At 35.9% G+C, this 13,492-nt stretch overlaps 1 non-coding gene across 1 annotated transcript; it reads left to right on the top strand.

Moving 5' to 3' along the window:
- Positions 1-912: 912 nt before the first annotated feature.
- On the top strand, positions 913-1,016 carry LOC112834526 (U6 spliceosomal RNA). Its single transcript, XR_003210938.1, has one exon. It is a non-coding gene; the product is annotated as a U6 spliceosomal RNA (small nuclear RNA).
- The last annotated feature ends 12,476 nt before the right edge of the window (positions 1,017-13,492 follow it).

The following is a 13,492-nucleotide window of genomic DNA, read 5'->3' as shown; positions in this document are numbered from 1 at the left end:
GGAGAAACAGGTAGACCAAGGAAATCAGGCACACTGAGAACTCTGCGAAATCAAGTGAGTGAATTATAGCTGTAAGAGGATGTCTAATGGTAATTTTTGATGTGTTTTATACTCAAGAGTGTGAAAGTCACTTTATGCATTCTATTTTTGATAATTAAGAGTAATTTATAGGTTTGCCACCTTTCCTCTTTCAAGTGGCAAGCTTCCAGATCCTTTCTGTACCATGATGCTGTAGAGTGAAGTGGCAAGTGAACAAGCTCTCAGTAAGCCTGTTAAAATTCCGAAGTTATTGCCATCAAATAAATGTTTTCTAAAATGACTCATATTTTTCTTAATTAACATATTTCTTTTTAGCAGAGATATGGAAGTTCATATCTCACTATCTGAGCAGGGAGCCCGATGTGGGGCTCGATCCCAGGACACTGGGATCATGATCTGAGCCAGAGGCAGATGCTTAATGGACTGAGCCACCCAGGCGCCCCAATACTTCCCACATTTTAAAGGCTAATTTGACATGTTTTGCCACAAATTCAGTTTTAAACTCTAAAAATTATTTTATAAATAAAAATAATAAACTTTTACCTTTTGAAATAATGCAAAATACTATTGAACAAGGAATGCAATGATAGTATCATTTTTCTATCTATCCATGTAACATTTAATCTTTTAAAGTACTTGAATCTGCACATAATAGCTTTAATTGAAAGGGATAAAGCATATTATTAAATCTGGCAGACTAATTCATCATATGTATTTATAACAAGTACTTCAGATCACTTCATTCTTTCACCTGTCCACAATCAACATTTTCCATAAGTTCATTAGGTTTCCTTCCATATTATTTTTTTGAACATGCACTGTGAGCTTAAATCTCAAAGAAACAAAAGAATGTATTGTCATGAAAGGAAGAGAGTGCTTGCTTTGGCAGTACTTAAGCTAAAATTCTGAACAATACAGAGATTAGCATAGCCCTTACACAAGGATGTCATCAAATTCATGAAGCTTTCCATATTAAAAAAAAGAAGAAGAAGAAGGATATTTGAACTACATCTGCTAAATTTAAAAAACCCTTTAGATTGAATAACACCTCAAATTTTGTAAATTTATCATTCTAGCTTAAATTTACATAAAAATATGAGGCCCTAATACTGAAAATACTTTTTCATATAAAAAAGTGCTTTAAATATTTTTAAATGACATTAGAATCCTTAGATATTTTCCAAGGAATATAAAGATCAAAGCACCTGTGTCTTTTCTTCCATTGACATATTGACTCAAATTGCTATAAACTTTTCTATTTAAGTGAATCATTTTACAAAATTCTACATAGAGTCCATTATCTGAATTGTGGAAGAAAATAAAATCTTATTGAGGAACAAGAATTGGCACATTTTCAATGGCTGAATATGATAACAAATGAGACCATCGGACTCATTTGTCATGAAATGTCATCATCCACCTTCATATTCCTATTTATTCCCCTTACCATTGCCTCTTGGTAAACGTGGGAGGCAGTCCCTACATATGGAAAATCCTGGTGTAGGTGGGCAGTGGCTGCTTTATAATTGCATAGAATCATTTCATCAAATAAAATGATATAAGTATTATTTTTAAGTATAGCTAAAATGTCATATCTAAAATGCTTCTGTTTTTGTTCTTTTCATTAATTTATTAAAAACTTATTTTTCTGAGCAGTCTAATAGATGCTTGGCATATAACAAAGCAAAATCCCCATTTATATGGAACATCTGGTCCCAGTGTCCCCATATATGCTTACTCTATCATGATAGAAGTACGAAAATCAGTAAAATAAGTATCGTTTCCTGATTTATTTATAATAATAATAATATAATTTTTACAAGAATCAAATTACTTTATGTAAATGAAAAATTTAAAGTCTTTTCTCGGTACATGTTAAGGGTTAAAAACAAGTGTTTTATAGCATATGTGCTGCCGAAGCGAGCACACAAGTGTTTTATAGCATTATAATTAACTATTCATCAAAGATTTGTGTGTGGAGATAATACAGTAATTTGAAAATTTATTTTTGCTAACGTGTTAATTTATTTCTGCTTTTGATTTTCACAAAACGAAGTTGTTAACCTAACCTAATATAATATTCACCATTAACATTACTCTTACTGTGGGAATTTTTTTTTAAAAAGACTCTTTTTCAACACAAAGAAAGAAGCTAGAAGTTTCAGATCCTCACAAAGTAAATTAGATAATAAAAATTTATATTTATTCTGAAATGCTTAATGTTGAGGCATTTATCCTTTGAACCTGAACCAAAATTCAGGGCAAACTGTGCCAAATGTTTATTTTCTTAAACAACTTGCTAAATATTTTTTCAGTTGGTGTTTTCAAGCTATTCAAAACTGAACAAATATGTCATGAATATTATTAAAAAGAAACCCACTTCAGCCATCACAGCAAAATCTTCACACACACACACACAGATTTGAAACATGGATATTCTTCTGTGTCTGAATAAGTGTTCAGACATGTAATATCAACACTAAGAAATAATAAAATCTGTTCTTCATTCCTTATACAGTATGTATCTAAAAGATTGACATGGAAAACTGAGTATTTAGCCAAGTTATTCTTTCAACAGCCTTAGCCTGCCTAGATAATTCAGGCTTTAAAGACCTCTCTTCAGTAACAGATGGCCAGTGATAGTTTGAGCAAATCAGTTAAATTCCCCCAGCAGTGCTCTTGGCTTAGCCAATGTATAAACTGTTTTAGTTTCTTTGGAATAAAAATTTACCCAATGCAATTTTACAAGTTTATAGATAAAGCGGATTTCCTGGGAGTACTGTACTTTCCTGAGGATCCAGATCCAGAAATCCGATAGAGCTGTAAGGATGTTGGATATATAGTCCGGGTTCTCTGTGTTTCAATCATCACCCAGAAGTTTTCTGACTGTAATCATTTGGCGAGTAATTAGTTAAAAAACTGCTCAAATTTTGCAACTTTGCGGGAACTTCTTTCTGGATTTCTGCATGAAAGAAGAAAGAATTATTATAATCAATTTTATAAAGTTGTGATTTTTCCCTAAGCAGTATTATTTAAAAAGTAAGTGTAGTTCAGGACACCTAGGTGGCTCAGTCAGTTAAGTGTCCGACTCTTGGTTTTGTCTCAGGTTATGATCTCAGGGTCCTGAGATGCAGCCCCGTGTCAGGCTCTGTACTGGACATGCAGCTTACTTAGGATTCTCTCTCTCTCCCTTTCCCTCTGCCCCTCTCTGCCATCTCTTAAAAAAAAAAAAAAAAGTAAGTGTAATTCACCCTCAAGCCCTCAGGAATCAATTACAAGTATGAGGGAGTTCAAATGAGAGCCAAGAATAAATGCACAAGCTAAAGTATTTAGGTAAGGAAGATTACCTGGGTCATATAGAAAGGCCAAAAGTTAAGTTATGGATGTTTAAGATTTAAGAACAACCACTGGAATGTTCAGAAACCATCTTTTCTCTTTAAAAATAACATGTAATTTAGACATAATTCATGATAAATTAGCGTTGTCTTTAATATTGGAAATAGTCATATTTTCCTGTTAAATAACTTGTTTTAAAATTTAAATTATGAGTACTACAAAGTGTGATAGTATAACTCATTCCATTCTTTGTAACAGTTTCAGATTGTGAGATGGAAAAGGTCAGGAAAGTCAATTTATGAAATGAAATACCTGGGAGAATGCAAAGATATATATGTGCCATATAGGTTTTAATCCTTTATGATATATTTAGTAAAATGAGTTATCAATATTTTGTATTTGGTTGTATTCCAGTCAAATGCTATAGACAAAAATACAAGTTTCTACCCAAATTCTATTTAAATTTTTAAGTACCTGATAATTTAAAATATTTTTTATGTTGGGAAAGGAATTAACACAACTTTCCAGAGAAATATTTCTTGCTTAATTCCTCTGAATGGATACGTATAAGAGCACTGAATGATGTGACTGTGTTAGAATCACGTAAGTCATCTAAAGGTGTCATTTACAGGTATCTCTCTGCCCCCAGCCATCTGTTATTCGTCCCTAGGCAATCAGACAGAGTTCATCAAACTTATATGGATCAAGGAGCTAAAAAGGTCCTTTGCCCAAGACAAATTTTAGTTTCTCTTATTTTCTGTGTATACTTTATCACATGATACCAAAGAATATTGTCCTTGGGAAACATGTAAAGGTTTCTCATGATCTCACTATACAACCTATAGTGCCAAAATTTTTCCTCAGTGCTATTTCAGTCTTATTTTATTTCTTGGAAATGCAGTTACCTTCTGTTTGAATCAGTACTTCAACAATAAGCAAATGCTATGGTTTTAAATTTAGCCATGAGTCAAAAAAAATAAAAGGAAAATAAGGATTATGTAAAGATTTGACAATAATAATACATAGATACTAAATCAGTAATAATTTCATAATAAATAACATTTATAATAAACACAAATGTATGCGTGTGTGTGTGTGTATATATATATATACATACATATACACACACATTTATATATTCAGAAAAATGAGGCAAAATACCATTTATATGGAAGAGCTGGTTGCCTCCTGTTCACATGTATACTGTTATGCTAGAAAAAGGAAAATCAGTAAAATAGCTAGTTTTCCTGATTCCTTATCAAAATAATAAAATAATTTGAATATATGTATATACTCCATATTCTATATCTAGATTCTAGATTATGAAGAAAAAAAGCCCATTTTGCCCAGATTACTAATGCTATAGTCATTATACCTGTGTTGAAACAGACACTTGTACTTGTCAGCATGATCTATGCAATAATATGAACTTTCCAATAATCTTGGTAATATTATCATACTGCGTGTGGGGAGAGATTCACGTGACTTGGGATCAATTCCTAGTTCAGAAATTTTCTATACAGGAATAAACAAATCACTTGTTCTCTTTGAGTATCAGGTTTAATTCTCATTATCAGGCAAAGCATAAAGAAAACAAGTGATTTGGAATAAAAGAGCAGAGACCAAGACTAGCAGAAATTGAATGAGGAAAGGGGAAACAATGTGCCTATGTTTACACCTGGTAATGTCTGAAGATAGTTGTTCTTTAACTGAATTAACCAATTATGATGATTAATTCTATGTGACTAGGCCAAAGGATGTCTGGAGAGCTGGTAAAACATTATTTCTGGATGTGTCTGTGAGGGTGTTTCTGGAAGAGATTAACATTTGAATCAGTAGACTGAGTAATGAAAATCACTCCACCAATGTAATAGGCCTCATCCAATCCCGAGTGCCTCAATTGAATAAAAATGTGAAGGAAGGGCGAATTCTCTCTCTCCTTGAGCTGGGACATCCATCTTCTCTTACCCTTGGACGTTGGAGTTTCTGGTTCTTGTACCTTCAAAATTGAACTGAATTGTACCGAAGATTTTTCTAGTTCTCCAGCTTGTAGATGACATGTTGTGGCGTATCTTGACCTCCATAATTTCATGAGCCAATTGCAGCAATACATTTCCTCTTGTGTCTCTTTATATATCCTAATGGTTCCGTTTCTCTGGAAAACCCTAAAAAATATACATATTAGTCCTGAGAAACAGAGTGCTGCTGTAACATATACCTAAAAATGTGGACATGGTTTTAGAACTGGATAAAAGGTAGAGGCTAGAAGAATTTGGAGGTACATGCTAGAGAAAGCCAAGATTGCTGTGAATGGACCATTAAAGCAATTTTGGTAAGAGCACAGAAGAGGAGAGCTATTGAGAAAACCTCCGTCTTCTTGGAGTGTGCCCACGTGGTTGTGAACAGAATGTTGGTAGACATATGGATGGTAAAGGCTATTCTGATGAGGATACAGACAGAATGGGAACATGTTATTGGAAATTAGAGGAAAAGTGATTCTTTGTTATGAAATGGCAAAGAGTTTGGCTGAATTGTAGTCCTATCCTAGTGTCTTGTAGAAGGTAGAACTTGAGAGCGATGAAATTGGATGTTTGGCTGAGGCAGTATTTAAGCAAAGTGTTGAAGTAGCTGCTGGTTTCTCTTGAATGCTTATAGTAAAAATTGTGACAAGAAAAATGATTTTAGGATGGAATTGTTAATAAACACAGAAGCAGAACTTAAAAATTTGGGAAGTTCTTAGCCTATCCATATTGAAAGGAATAAAAAAGCTTGTTTGGGAGAGAACATGAAGGATGTGGCCAAATTTGATTAAGCTATGACTTGGCCATCTCAAAGGATCCAGGAGTTACTCATCAAGACAGTGATGATTGAATGAGGTACAGGTGGAAACTAAGGCATTAGAATGTATGGTTTTGTCATCTTAGGGACTGCGTTGGACAATGACAGTTAGATCACTCAACAGCCAACTCCTCTAATACCTGGGCATCAAGTGATATCTCATGGCATACTGTGAGTAACTTCTGTAAAATTCTTCAAAGCTGTAATCTCAAGGCAAAATCGAGTTGTAAAGGAGTTAGACTGTGTGATTTAATTAAGTGTGTAGCCTTAACAAATCTCATTTGTCAATGTTAGGACTCTGATAAGACAAGAGTAGAACTCTGAAATCTGTGATGGGGAATATGGATGGACAAGTCTGATAAATCTGAATTCCCAAATTCCACTGAATTCATTATTTCAGCAGAAGCTGCCCCCTTTCTCTTGTTAGAGGAAAGCAGTCTCTTCCTTGAATGGTGACCTTGAAATGACCTACTTGGATTAGGTGTTTATAGAGATGGAACTTGTTTCCATAAAAGATATTTTCTTGCCTCCCCTCATTGCTTCTAAGACAGTACAAGCATCAGGATTAATCACAGACCGAACAGGAAAGTAAAATCTCTTCTAGAAAGAACTAGCTTACACATTAAAGGAAGTATAGAACCCAGCTAATTTTTGCGGGACAGGAACTGTGGACAATATTTAGCATTGATCTTGAGTATATTCATGCAAGGATTGGGAAATATGTTTTAATAGGAGACAACTTAATTACTTTGGGGGAATTTATAACCATTAAAGGACTCCTAAAATATCCTAATAACCTATTAAATTGGCTACTTGAATCCTGCACTTCATTACAGTAAATTAGGAATAAATGTTACTTCCTTGACATAGTGCTGAGGATGAAATCAGAAGATTCTGAGAATAGGGGAAGGTAAAATGGATTTAATACTTATGAGCTAAGAACCCATCACAAGCCTTATCTCTCAGAATAGCTGAGATAGATAATACCCTCCTCAGTAAAGCATAAGGAATGAATTGAGAGGTGGTGCTGTGGTCCCAGTAATAACTGTTGTTTGCCAGGAAACACCAATTGGCTATATTATTGGAGCTGTCCATTTTGTGGTATGTTTTATCTTATCATTTTGGCATAATATCAAGCAAAATAGGAAAGATCTATTGTAAAATCGGAACATCACAGTAGAGGTTTGTCCCAAGCAGATCAAATGCATATTTAAATTACATGAACAGGTAATTCTGATGCCTGTGTCACCTATCTCTTGATACAAATGACTTTCCTTCAATTCATACTTATGAATTCATGGGGGTTCCCTATGACCAACTGATAAAGGAGGAGAAATCTCAACCCATTCACAGACGGATTATTGCAGTATGTTTGTGTTAGGTGAAAGGAACTTCTGCCTCATTACATTTCTACAAACGGGTGGTACTAAAGTGCACTTATGAAGGACATCATTTCAGTAAGCAAAGCTATGTGCAGTCACTTAGTTGTCACTTTCTATGGATGAGAAGTGGCCAGAACGAGCGTACATGACCTCTAGGACAGACTTAAAAGGTTTGATTGATTATCTGGATTTGGAAAGGGAAAAAAAAAAAAACCTGGAAGATAAAAATTCAGAGTTCTGGGGAAGAGACAAGAAATATGGATAGACCCATGGAAGTGACTGAGCAAAAGCATGTGGATCTTTATTTTTCATGTAATCCATACAAAAATGACTAATGCTGTCACTTTCAGTAAACCTTCCTTCTTATCCCACCCAAGTTTGAACAATGGTCTACAAGACCACAAATTCTGTGAATAATGGAACAAATGCATGGGCGCCATAATAAATGTAGTAGCACTTGTAGGCTGAACTAGCTAACCGCTTCAGCTACTGCCATACAACTAACCTGTTAGTAGCAGAGACCAATGATAGATCTCAGAATAACATCATCCTTCAACAAGACTAGTTAGATGCTTAGTGTCATGTCACCTTTTCAAACACCTTCTCTCCTCTGAAAAGGGCAGCAGTAATACCCACTTGAATCTATACTTAATCTGCATATGTATTAATCTTCCCTTCACAGTCTCTCTGTCAGGACCATCATACAGTCTGACTTTTAGACTCTTACGGCTTTTCCTCCCTCCTACCTTGCTCTCCTTTACTCTCAACCCAGCACCCCATGATTGTAGTACCTGATAAAGTAGTAGCACATAGCTTTTACCTCAGGCTCTGTGTTCTGGGGAACCTAGAATAAAGCAATGAGTACATGATAGTTTTCATCATTCTTTATGTAACATCCACATCAAATCATTTATTTCAAGCCACCATTTTTCTCTTTCAAGTTATTTTGGCAACCTTTTTGTAGTCTTTATTTGCCATTCAAATGTATCTTTCCATAACTCAAATGTCATAGTTATCCTTCTCAGAAACTTAAAATCATTATATGGCTGTTCATTTTTGCTGGTTAAAACTCAAGTTCACAGCAGGGCATGTCTATCCCTCAGAATAAGCTCAAGTTAACCTTACAGACTCTTTTTCTGCCATCAGTGACTCTGAACCTTAATCACAGTTTTAAATTTTATCAGTCATTCTCCTTCCTTTGTCTAAAAGAGCCCATTATATACTTACAATTCCTGGTTACTTACTCTGTGATCTTCACAACTTATCTTAGATCTAAGAAAACAAAACGAAGTGCTAGGAAGCGCAAGCAACAGAATGTGGCATAGACAAAGAGATTATAAATGAGGGAAAACACAGAAGATTTAGAAGTATTATAGTGTCTCACAGATATTTCAAGAAAAGCCCTAAAATTGGAAGGACTTTAAGTCTATTAAGGCTGATATCGGGATAAGTACGAATTGTCTCTATAGGCTCCAGAGTGTTTAGCTCTGAACCAGTACAAAAAAAAAAAACTTTTTGAATGTCAAGGTGTTAGTCAAATCAGTTTACAAAGCAAAATTCAATAATATTATGTACACTATGTATTGGTTTCTGCAAAAATTATATTTGTAATATATTATTACAAAAGGAACTTGACAATGCACATTACTAGAAATGTTTACATTGTTGCCTTTAAAACAAGCCAAAAGAGCCTTTCCCCATACTGTGTTGTCCTGCATTCCCGAAGGGAAATCTTCACCATGTCTGGAGCTCTTGACATCTTGCAAATGGAGGAGGAAGATGTCCTCAAATTCCTTGCAGCAGGAACCCACTTAGGTGGCATCAACCTTGACTTCCAAATGGAAGAGTACATCCACAAAAAGAAAAGTGATGCAATTATATATCATCTGTAAAGAACCTGGGAGAAACTTCTGCGGCCCCTCATGCCATTGTTGCCGTTGAAAACCCAGCTGATGTCAGTGTTCTGTTGTTTGGGAACACTGGCCGGGGAGCTGTGCTGAAGTTTGTTGCTGCTACTGGAGCCCCTCCTACCGCTTCCCTCCTGGAACTTTCACTAACTAGATCCAGGCAGCCTTCTGGGAGCCCAGACTGGTTACTGATCGCAGGGTTGACCACCAGCCTCTCACAGAGATGTCTTATGTTAACCTGCCTCTTGCCTACCACCGCTCAGCCTAACAACAGACTCTCTGCACTACATGGACACTGCCATCCTGTGCAACAACAAGGGAGCTCACTCGGGGCCAGGGGGGTCTGCTGTGGTGGATGCTGGCCCAGGAAGTCCCATGGGAAGTCGTGCCTGACCTCTACTTCTACAGAGATCCTGAAAAGATTGAAAAAGAAGACCATGCTGCTGCCGAAAAGGCTGTGACCAAGGAGCAATTTCAGGGTGAATGGACTGCTCCAGCACCTGAGTTTACTGCTACTCAACCTGAAGTTGCAGACTGATCTGAAGGCGTGCAGGGGCCTTCTATGCTCTTCAGCCATTCCTACTGAAGACTGGAGCACCCAGCCGGCCACTGAGAACTGGTTTGCAGCTCCCACTTCTCAGGCCACTGAATGGGTAGCAACAGCCACTGAGTGGTCTTAGGCTGCTCTTCCACAGAGGCAAACAACATGGAAATAGGCTGATGGGAATGAAAGTTTCTAAACAAATAAATAAAGCCAAACACAAAACAAACAGTCATCTATGCGGTAATCCCATTTCTTCAGTCAGAAAATAAAATAACAATACTAATAGTAGTAATAGCAGCGGTCTTAATGCAGAACTAACAAGAGTTGTAATATTCCTTGTTAGAATGTAATAGGAGCAGTAGATGACTTGTAAGTGAAAGAAATTGTAGGTCTCTTACAAAATAGGAGATAATGATTCTTTCTGACCTACAACAGTCACCCATTCAGTGAATGAGTGGGAAGAAAGGAATGATTATTTCTACTGGAGACATTTATTACAGAAGTTAATTGTCACAAATTATTTCACATAATATATTAATGAATAAGTCCAAGAATAAAAAGCCTCACAAATTGTTAAGTCAGGCACTGTGAGAATTTTTTATCTCCATAAATGAAGAGTTAGCAGTGCAGTTAAAAAAAAAAGAAAAAAAAAAAACTATTGTCAGGCTATAAAGTGGAGAATTTGACTTTCTTCATTTTATTCTGAACAGTCTACACCACATTAAGTATCTTAGTTTCTGTCACTAGTTACCCTGTTCCTGATTGCCCAGACATCCTATATATCCATCAATCTAAAAGTTAGCAAGATTACAAGTGACATTAACCTAGCAAATGTATTCAGTAGCTTCTTCCATATGACATTCAAATTAAATCATAAACTGAAGAAACAGTACACTGAGGTTCTCATTTTAATTCTAAGATTGAATGGAACTTTGCTAATTTCTCTTTATGCATAATCCATTTATACACTATCATATTACATTGAAGGAGCACTTATTTATTGCTGCTTATATGTACTGTTTCAAGAGCTTGTCCTTTTTTAAAGATTTTATTTAAATGTTTATTTGACAGAGAGAGAGCACAAGCAGGGGGAGCAGCAGAAGAAGAGGGAGAAGCAGACTCCCCACTGAGCAGGGAGCCTGATGCAAGGATCTACCCAGTATCCTGAGATCATGACCTGAGCCAAAGGCAGATGCTTAACCGACGGGGCCACCCAGGAGCACCAAGTTCAAGAGCTTTTCAATAGGCCTTTACTCCCACATAGTGATTGGGACACTGTAGACATAAAATAATTTTTTTATAAATGACCAAATCCATGCAATGCCTAATACATGCTTAGCACTATAATACAGGAACACTTAGCACACTCTCAGTGAGTATATTCCAACACTCTGTGCTCACTTCTTTTTTTTTTAAGATTTTATTTATTTATTCATGAGAGACAGAGAGAGAGAGAGAGAGAAGCAGAGGGAGAAGCAGGCTCCCCGCCGAGCAGGGAGCCCGATGCGGGACTCGATCCCAGGACCCTGGGATCATGACCTGAGCTGAAGGCAGACGCTTAACCGTCTGAGCCACCCAGGCGCCCTGTGTGCTCACTTCTACTCAGGGACCAGATCTTATTTACTGGAAGTTCAATTCTTTTTTTCTCAGTTCACAGCAATATTTCTACATAATCCCTTTCAGCTCTTTCAAGATTCTTTTTAATCCTATTCACGTTGTCTTAAAGAAGCAAAATTCTTAGTTTCTCTATTCTTCAACCATAAGATTTTCCTTTGAATGGCTCTATCACTTCCAGTATTCAAGCTTATGAAGAGAGACTTTCTACAAAGTAGCTGCATATGGAGTAACATCTAAGCTGTTTGAAATTTTGAATGACTCAGGAAAACTTTAGTGGTCTGATGCCAGTTCACTGACTTTTAATGCCTTGAGTGGGGGAAGAACGTAAGGAGGTAAAGGGGTCAAATTGGAATTTTCAGATTCTCTCAGGGGCAAAAACATAGATCCCATTCTGGCAATTGTCAAAAAAGAAAAAAAAAAAAAAGAATCTAGAAGCATTTCTGGAGAGGGGAAGATGATCTGTTTCCTAATCTCAAAGCCCCAGAGAAGGTGAGTTCTATTTGCAGTTCTTCCAGGTATTTATGAAAGTAAATTATGAATAACCTTGAGTTACCCCACTATGTTCACATGAAGTACAATTGTGTGCAGATCTTACATGTGATTCACAGGATGGGCTTAATATATGGCTAATGACTGAAAACTCTTCAACAGCTCTCATGGTGTTTCAGGTCTTTCATCTGGAAGCATTTAAGAATGAGATAAAGTTTATTTTGCAATTTTAGGTGACAAAATAATAGATAGGACTTCTTTCTTTGGGGAACCATATCAAAGATACAGAAGCTAATTATTAGCAACTGAAGAAATGGCCATAGGTGAGTAGGGGTATTATTAGGATTAAGACCAAGACTACCATAGTATACATAGGTTTCAAATGGTTTTTGATGCCCTCACACTGTGTTAATACTTCTTGTCTCTATAAAACCATAATATAAGACTCATAAAAATGTTTTATCCTTTTTTGAAAACTATAAATGAACTTTTCATTATTTTATTTTTTTAAAAATAAGGTATTTACCCAACCTGGGGCTTGAATTCAGGACACCAAGATCCCAAAAGTTGCCTGCTGTACCAACTGAGCCAGTCGGCTGCCCCTAAATGAACTTTTTCAAACTCATGTTCTTATTCCTTCTTTTGTGAAGAGTTTACTAGACAGCTGTAGCATAATTAGGCCAGCTTAGCATTTGAACAGGTTTCTCCTCTTCATTTGCACTGTAAGTGAGCATGGTGAGGGAACCTAGTGATATCCGTTTGGGAGAAAGATGAGGATGCACTCATTCCCTCTCTCAACTAACACTCAAATTTCAAGTTTCTTCAAAGATAGTTTTTAAATAGCACTTCAAAGAGATGATATAGCAAACATTGCTGTAATATGTTATGGTTGACTAAAAATTTGAATTTGAAATGGAAATCAAGTTCATTCATGAAATCCTCTGAAACTAATAATATATCATTTTAACGGCAAAGTGTCTAGACACCTAATGTCAGCCCAGATGATGATAATTTTAGTGTTTTATATCAGTCATATTCATCAATATAATTATACTTTTCTGGCCATAATTGAGTATGTTAAACAAGAAATCTGATGACTTAAAAAGAAATAGTGGAAAGCATCTCAGGTAAAAAGTCCCGTTTACATCTTTTTATTTAAGGAAATATTTTAAAAATCTGGAATAATGCATAAAAGTTTTAATGTTTTTAACACACACTGATTTACCTAGTATAATCTAGCTTTAACAAGTGTTCATTGGCTATACTTTTCTCAGGTTTCATTTCTTAATAAATAAAAATGACACAGTTGGAATTTGCCATTGTATCCCTTGCTAATTCCA

Source organism: Callorhinus ursinus, unplaced genomic scaffold (assembly GCF_003265705.2).
Source record: "Callorhinus ursinus isolate GAN/ISIS: 27379988/994484 unplaced genomic scaffold, GSC_fseal_2.0 scaffold1, whole genome shotgun sequence".
NCBI lineage: Eukaryota > Metazoa > Chordata > Mammalia > Carnivora > Otariidae > Callorhinus > Callorhinus ursinus.
The sequence above is the reverse complement of the archived record's forward strand: the minus strand, read 5'-3'. Positions and strand labels throughout refer to the sequence as shown.